The sequence below is a fragment of the Lactuca virosa genome, chromosome 2, assembly GCF_052849685.1.
Source record: "Lactuca virosa cultivar CGN04683 chromosome 2, Lactuca_virosa_CGN04683_v6, whole genome shotgun sequence".
Lineage (NCBI taxonomy): Eukaryota > Viridiplantae > Streptophyta > Magnoliopsida > Asterales > Asteraceae > Lactuca > Lactuca virosa.
The window spans coordinates 123,164,407-123,173,428 of record NC_136427.1 but is presented as its reverse complement, the minus strand read 5'-3'; the positions used below and the strand labels follow the sequence as shown (position 1 = coordinate 123,173,428).

At 30.7% G+C, this 9,022-nt stretch overlaps 1 long non-coding RNA gene across 29 annotated transcripts; it reads left to right on the top strand.

Moving 5' to 3' along the window:
* Nucleotides 1-2,175: 2,175 nt before the first annotated feature.
* LOC145159433 (uncharacterized) lies at nt 2,176-8,417 on the top strand. Of its 29 annotated transcripts, none has more exons than XR_013737727.1 (14): nt 2,176-2,659; nt 2,753-2,844; nt 3,032-3,103; nt 3,176-3,289; nt 3,389-3,484; nt 3,593-3,788; nt 3,879-3,914; nt 4,122-4,152; nt 4,367-4,403; nt 4,917-5,018; nt 5,144-5,231; nt 6,293-7,177; nt 7,243-7,416; nt 8,118-8,417. It is a non-coding gene; the product is annotated as an uncharacterized LOC145159433 (long non-coding RNA). The 29 variants fall into 29 exon arrangements; XR_013737717.1 differs by having other exon boundaries at nt 4,789-5,018; XR_013737710.1 differs by having other exon boundaries at nt 4,257-4,403; nt 4,789-5,018.
* The last annotated feature ends 605 nt before the right edge of the window (nt 8,418-9,022 follow it).

Below are 9,022 nucleotides of genomic sequence, written 5' to 3'. Positions count from 1 at the left end.
ATCCCTTTTGCACACCTAATTAGTGGCACTTTTTAATAAAAAACAAAAAAAAAATCAAATGTTTATTTTATGGAAAAAAAATTAATAAAACTTAACATAAATAACTCAAAGCTTGTAAGTTTTCTTACATGACAGTTTAAAAATAAGAAATCACCCTCATTTCCTTGATCTCAATCAACATATTAAATTTTAAATATTAGAACCCTCCACCCTCTCATCCCAAAATTTTAAAACTCCACTTTACATTATAATTTACATTATATCAAATAGTTGTAATTAAAAATAAATGATTGTTCAGTTATAATTGTGATAAATAAACAAATATTTCAACCCACTAGCATCTTATTCACTTACAGTGATTATCTCTTTTTCTATTTTTGTATAATATATACTTATTCTTTATTTTAATCGTATTCTATTTAAACTTATATTTTATTGTACATAATCATGATTTTATCAGATATGTGCACATAAATAACGTAGATCATATATATTCATAACACTATATATATATATATATATATATATATATATATATATATATATATTAGTTTTAAATAATCATTATAAGCTTATAGGTAAAACTTCTATGTTTGTAAATTTGTATTTTTTTTGTTGCAAATTTTTAATTAGTTATTACATTTTAAAATTATCAATAATGGTTTCCTTTTGTTAAATCTGATTTTCTGCATATTTTTTTTCAAAATCCAATTACACACTACCACATAGTCAAATTTTATAATTCTTTTTTCCAAACTGTCATTTCATATTTATTATCAATGTACAGGGATATAAGAAAGTGGTGTTGCTTTTTTTTTCTTTAAATATAAAGTCCTTTTAATAACATCTAACTTTAAAAGTCATCCAACTACAACATTCTATTTCGTATTTTCTAGCCAAATTTACCCTTAAACAAAACATACATTGGGTTTCGATAGTTTTTCTCAACAAATGTGATTGTTTTGCTCTTGCTGAAATAACTACTTTTAATACAAATGTATAACTGTAACCTTAGTAATAAGACATCTAATTTATGTTTAAAGAAGTATATAATTTTTTTTGATTCCTAACAATTATTTACTATATGTCAATAGTTTTTTATTACTTTGGATTCAATTATGTTCTTATTCATCATAGTATCTGTAGTCATTTATAAGTATTACATTAAAATTTGCTTAATATTTACAACTTGAAATTATATTTTTTTAATAAACCCGTGTAGTACACGGGTCTCACACCTAGTTATTTATTATATGTATTGCTTCAATATTGGATATACAATTAATTATTGATATGTTAGAATCTATTTTTAAATTTAAAAGAAATTTTTTAGATTGTTTCAATGTTTTACGAAAAAACTTTAATTTTTGTTTAATAATATTTAAACTTGAAAAACTAATGATTATAATTTTTAAAATGATAATTTAGCTTTTCTTTCAATGGTACGACTAAAAATCATAGATTTTAATAGGATGGTGGAGTTTGTTATTTATGATATTTATAATGGTGGTTATGATGTCAAAGTTTTCATACTGAGAATTAAAAACTTTTTTACGAAATATGTTTCTAAATTGCAGGTACATAGTAATAATTGTTTTAAACATTGAATTTTATGATGATAATTCATAACGATAAATATTTATAATAATATTTATGATGATGCATGATGAACATATATTCATATGAACGAAAGATTTATCATTCATAATCATAATAAGAACGATACTTAGCTCTGATACCAAAATTAACGACATGACGGAATTAATAAAAAGATTAGGATAAGATTATACCTGAATGATGCGTCAGGATGGATTGACGATGGATTGTTTAAATTATATGAATGATTATATGAATAATTTTGGGTATGTTTGGATAGGACTCTGCTATTCAGAAATAGAACGACTATTTCAACAGAGGAAGAACTTTAAGATCAACTCAAGTCTTAAACACTCAAACTTAACTTGTTTATTTCATACGGGCAAATGCCCTATTTATAGGCTCAAGAGAGCCGGTTACATAATTGAGTTGCAATCGTTTGATTGCAATACGACATACATATTTACAATATAACCCCTAGACTATTGAGGGCTTCAATAATTGAGTTGCAATAATTTGGTTAGACACTTTATTTCATGTCCTAGACACTACTTTATATCATATTTTCTACGATGAAAAATAATTACAATTCTTTCCACCGACCATGACAATGGCTTCAATAATAATCGCTAGTCTGCCTCCACCACTACAGAGGTCGGCGAGCCCTAATTTTGTGCAGGTCTACTTCGACCCCGACCACATCCACACTCATCTTATCGATCTTACCCCATCGGCTTCCAGGGCCTCAGACCATTCTTCTTCACGCTTCCACTGCCTCTATGTGTCCTCCCTTTTCTGCTCCACCGCCTCCTGATGTTACAAGCTGAAGTCAATCCTTCCGATCACCACGATCGTCAGCACCGCCACGTCATTGGTTCTACCCTCCACTATCAACGCCTTTGATCTGGCTTTCACGCTTGCTTTTTTCTACATTATCCGCGGTTGTTGATTGGATGGGTTGTTTTGGAAGCAGCTAAGTAGCGCTGGTCGCTGTCAGATATAGAGATGGAGGGCAGGGAATCCGTATGCCTATGCCTGTTGTAACCATGTTCAAATCCTGATGGTAATCTTATTACTCCTATTTCCATTGGATTTTAGGGTTCCATTTGTCTGATTGTTTAATGGGTCAAATTTTTTGTTGAATCTCTGTAAAAAGTTTGCCATTTTATTGTGAGAAAGATAGAGTTTGGTCATACGGTCATAAACGGATGTGGAGAACAAGACGGTGAACCATGAATACAGGACAAGGTAAAGACGATCTGTCAGATTTGATTTTAGGTTATGCAATGATGATACTGAATATATTGATCAATTTTTGTCAAAAATATGTTGTAAATATAAATAATTAAATATATAGTGTTCGATTGTAAACTAACTCCCTTGGTTACATGGTTTCAAGATTGAAGACAATGTAAAAAGGTTCAAATTTTTGCAGGCTGAATTAAAGCTTGCATCTCCGTCTGCACCTTATGATAAGCTTATTAAAACATGTTGCGACTCACTGAAGGTAGGAAAGATCTGAATTTCTTTTGTGCTTTTAATCTCACTATAAACATTGCTGATAATTTATTATGTTCAGGTATAATTAGCTATTGATTTAGTTGAATCTATGTTTGAAGAAGAGTTAGCTGTGAGAATAGATACATTTGATTTTCTATTATCAGCATCCTATACAAGCCATGATTACAATTTGGTACATTTATATTACATTTTTATTTTGTTTCATAGTCTTTGTTTTTTTTTAAAGGAAACCACTAGGAAATAATTCTTGCATTTTGCTGTTGTATGCCAGGTTCATTGCATCAATAAAATGATAAATGATCATAATATACACCCTAATGCTGACACCTTCAGAAGCATGATAGGTTAGTGTGTGAAATTAAAGGATGTAAGTGCTCGTTCTTGCACTTGATTTGTTTTTACGTGTGATGTTGATTGTTAACGATTTACCATTGTATGTATGAAACTAAAAGTTTTAATTTTGCATAATTTATAGTTGCTGGGAGATTCGTTAGAAGACGGGAAGCTGAAAGGTTACAGAATCCAAGTGAACTTACGGATCATTGGATTTAAAATTGAACAAAATTAGTTAATGGAGGTTCAAGACGACCATGAAGGAGGATATATCATTTCACTTCTCAGAGATCTATTCGAATAAACAATGATGAAAATTTCTAATAAGAAATATCAAAGTAGGATACTATAATGGACAAATAAATAAAAGTATATTTTTATTTCTTGCATTTGTCATTTTATGTTGAAATTTAATTTTTGTTATGCAGAGGGTTCACCAACTACAAGGGAGATGGGTCGTGGAGGTAGGGGTAGGGGAAGGTGAAGAAGTATTATCTAATTTCCAAAAAAAATAAATAAATAAATAAAAATCCATTTTTGGTTTATAATTGTTTACAACAAAATACTGAAAAACAAATTGTCCCCTACAGTCGGTGTATATCATCCATATGGTTGTTGAAAAATGTTATCCATTTATAGTCCTAATTGGTTATTGTTATTACTCTTTGCAGGTACCCACCTTGCAGAAATTATAAGATATTTGTAAGGTTTCTTCACAAGGTTAATATTTTTGATACATTGCTTAATCTTAAAAACCATCGACTTCCATCAGCTTTACAATATCTATCTCCAAATTGATCACTCAGAGATAGACATAGTTGACATTCTTCAAAAGTCATCGACTCATCGTCTTCTTTATATGGAAATTATGTTTTATTGTTACTACATGCAATAAACCGAAAGCTTCACTTTGTAGATCTTCAAGACAGGACATTTGGCAAAGATTTTTTAATGTAAGTATTAATTATATTCCATCTTTCTCTCTCTCTCTTTTTTTTTTTTTTTGTAAAAAAATGTAAAAAAAAAACATCATTTGTCTATGACAGGGGCCTTCATTATGAGGCTTATCATGTCAAATTTAAAACTTAAAGTTTTCACATTTTCGGAAGCTCAATATGATTAGGAAATTCATCTAGATTCACACACTCGATCTTGATTGGGAAATTCTATTGCCTACAATTGCATCCCATCCAAAACAGAAAACTTTTATTAATTTATTATTTAATTTAATAGAACATTTACTAAAATAATATTTAATTTCAAAATATAAAATTATTTAAAAATTAGGTATATATTAGTGTTTCTCATTCATTTTAATGATAACTGGACTTCTTGCAGTTGGAAAATCTGAAACTGTTCAACCAATTGGTTCCATCTTGGAGTCGCAGCATACGGATGAAAACAAACAGAATATAATCCTGCTTCGATCTCTATATTCCTGAATTATTTTTTCCTTCTTAATGTAGTATTGTTGCACGTGTGGAGTTACAATTGGAATGGGATGAAGTTGAGGCTTTTATCAAAGAAGCAGACGGTTCACTATTCAGTTGATATGAACATTTTCATTGGTACAATCACATGAAATATGCAATGGCAAATTAATATTTACTCTTTCACATTGTTTACTGATTCCAAAAACTGATTATTTGCTAATTGTTTTTTATTGATTTTCTTTCATGGATGAATGAAACAGAAAACAACTTCTGAAACATTGGCAACTAAAGTTACGGGACCCTAGAATTTAACAAATTGATGAGATATATGCTTACTATGGAACAAAGGTAAATACGGATTAATGTTTTACATAATTACATTGATTGCCTAATTTATTGATGTTTATGTTAATTGTTTATCTTATACATTGCAACACATTCAACTAAGATAAGCGGGTCCTAAGACTTGATGTCAGTTGAAGTTGTTTATGTTTCTCTCTCCGAATCATTTACGCTTTAAAAAATCAATAAAAAAAAATTCATATTTTTTATAAATTACATCATTTTCGCAAAATATGCACCGAAAAAGCCATTTTGTGAAAAAAAAATTTATTCGAGAGATAGATGGCGTTATGTTAAGGTTTTAAGTTTGCAAAAGTTGTTACCTTAATGGCTGAACCATTTATTGTGGAAAATAGCTTTTTAGATTCCGATGGAATTGGAATTTCAGATTCCATTCCATTGTGTGTTTTGGAATTCAATTCTATAAGAATTTGTCGACTTCGTGTTTGATAAGTTGAATATTCTTAAAGGAGGGCGTTTATGAACCGGTGTTGAACTTCTCATAAAAAGCCTAACCTCCATGATCAATTTCATTGTAGTTAAGGTTATATGTGATTACAAGAGTTGGAAATGAAAAGGAAATGGATTTGTGCATTTTTTTGTTTTTTTTTTTAAATTATGTGCATCATGATGTTGTTCAATGAATCTTAGGGTATTTAGAGTTTACATATAGCTGTTGAAAATAGAGTTTACTTTAATTTTCAGGAACTATTTGGGTTTACTGCTGCATTTACAACCGACACAAAGTGTTATTCATTTCGTTGGAGAAGATGGATCATTAATGCTTTTAGATCATTTAAAACCTCATAAGGATGGAAACAACTCAAATCTGTCTTTTTTGTCCATTTTTTACACAAACACCCGAACATATGTTGGGGGTTGATTTTGAAATTAATAACCATGCCCTCAAAATTTCCAAAGTTGACCTTCACTACAAAGCACTTATGCTTAAAAATTCTAATTATATACTTTTAATTCTCATCTTTTATAGTTAGTAAATCAGATAGATCATTCCATGAATTCAGTTTATACTTTATATTGAGGAAAACTTGGTGTTCATGTTGCAGAAACACAACATTTAATAAATGGTCTTCACTGGGCAGTCATTGACTAAAACTCTGGTCGTAATCGAACCCCGCGGAGCGGGGTACCCCAGCTAGTTATATTTTACTTAGACATAGAGTTGCATACTTTAGTGTTATATATATAATGAAGTGGGACGGGTTGTATATGGAGCGAATCGACAATGATCCATACCCAACCCATTTAATAAAAGGGTATGAGTTTGTAAACGGGTAAACGAATCGAAAATTAAAATCCAAACCCGTAAAATTGTTAAGGGTTTGGAGCGAATCGCGGTCAAAACCCCCTCCATTGACAGGTCTTCATGTAATGGTTTAGAGAGTTTTTTTTTTTTTTATTAAAAATAGAGATAGAGATTGCATCTATCATTATGACATGAAAATTAAAAACACTATCTCAACCAAAAATAGAAAGTAAGTAAAAATCTTATTGACTCATTCAACCGGCAATTAATCGAAACATAGAATAAATCCTATCCATCCAAATTAGGTTGAGAAATTCGTCTTATCTCAAATACCCGTCCCCCATGATCCACGATCTCCATCTTCCCCAAAAAGTCGTTGTCCTCAATATCTTCAACATTCGATTTTCAATTTTAACTGCATCTATCTATGTTTGCTTTTATAACTCGCATTTCATTCTTTATAATCATTTACCATTTATTTTCATTATGCATCTCGAAATCAACTCAGTCGTGATGCAAGATCCGTAAAGATCGAACCCGTTCTGAGGCCTGATTATGGGTTTAATTTTGTACCTGATAACTCTATTTCATCTCCGATAATCAGGCGGAAGGCTATCACAGTCAAGAAGTTATTTGAGAATTAGTACAATAGTTATCTACAAGGATTTCAACATTATAAAGAAAGGTATTCCTAATTTCTACTAGAAGTGTTATTTATGATCATGAATAATGGTTTTTACTGGTTTTTAGAACACGAGTTTTATAGAGAAAACAGGCAGAGCAAAAGTATCCAGCAAGGAAGTGGAGCAGATGCTACAATATTTTGAGAAGAAAGAGACAAATGCATGAGACTGCAAAGGCATACAATAGTAATCGGGGATTTCAAACTTTCTACACTAATCGGTCTTGGTGCTTTTTGGAGAGGTTTGTACCCTTATATTTCAAACAACACCATATGAAATTAAGATTATTCATCCTTATGTAGACAAGTTGTTGGATATGCATGTTAGGTTATGTCGTGTGAAAAATAACCAGAGATGCATAGTCGTCTACTGACATACTGACCAGATTGTATTCAATTCTAAAAGTTCTCCATATTTTGTTTCGGAAAAATGTTGTATGTAATGTTGTGAACTTGTATTTGATTTGCAAATGGCTTAAATGTATGCCATTGACATAATTTTTCTTTGTGGCTAGGTCAAGCATGTTCTAGCCAAAGAGGATTTTGGTTATAGTTATATATACTTCAAGTGTAGGCACATACGTTTTGTCTTGTCAACTCTACCCCCTATTGGTAACAGTTTCACTTTTTGAAATGAGAGGTGAAAACACTATGTATTGCCTTAATTATACACGCTTTCTTTCTTATTGCTTATCAAAACCAAACAAATACAAACCTGGCCATTAGATATCTCTTCCAGGCACATCCTTGGAATAGTTTTTAAATTTTCTTTTCTTTTGAACCATATTGATTTATTTACACACTTTCTTAGTTATTGAATTGAACGGGGGAGGAATTGACGCATAATGGTACTAAGCTAAGGATTAATATTAAACTTTTTCTTGAACAAATGGTGAATTGGTTTTAAAAGACTTATTGATTCCCTATCCTTTTCTTATTGTAGATCTAACTGATGGGATGCATGTATGTAAACATGCTGGATGATTTTCAATTATGTAATGATAGAGATCTACAAGAAGATTTAAGAGGATGAGGTTTGGAGATTTGAGAAGATGAGACAACATGCCACCAAAGTTGCTGATAGCATATGATTACAAAGTGTATTATGATTTCCCTATTTTCAATGTACTTGGCCCCCATAAAATTGAGATGATATGTGAACAACTTTATTTGTAGTTTGAAATTTTATGTTATAACATTTTCAATTAGAAATGGTATTTCCCTACATATGTTCCTATTTTCATTGATAATTTTGTACGTGTTTGTACATATATGAACATTATTACTTCTATATATCATTGTTATTGCCCACACATAAGTATGTTTTGCGAACTCATCTACCAATTTCACCTACACATAAAAATTACTTCTATCCACACATATTTTGAAATGTGTCACCAAAACTATATAGGGACATGGTATGTAACATGACATGTCTTCCATATTAGTCCATGTCACTCTCCACGCCAGCCGCCCTATCATCATCAACCAACACAAATATTAATACTTCTGCCCACACATATATGCTAGTTTTAGCCACATACATGTGTAGGTACAAATTGCTCTATATCTAAACATAACCGATGTGCAGGTAATGACTATATCTACATACATGATCCAACACATAGTGACACTTAATTTATATGTTGGTAAAACCAACTACCAACACATAAGAGGTTTCTACCCACACATAATATGTGTGAATAAAAACCCAATATGGAAGACCTTATGAAGAGAATGTGCAAGCAAAGAACAAAGTTTTCTTTTAGTTAGGTACTCTTTACATACATGCAATTATGTTCAAAGTCAAGTCTAACATTAAATGAAAGTATCGTGTCCTTTTATGAC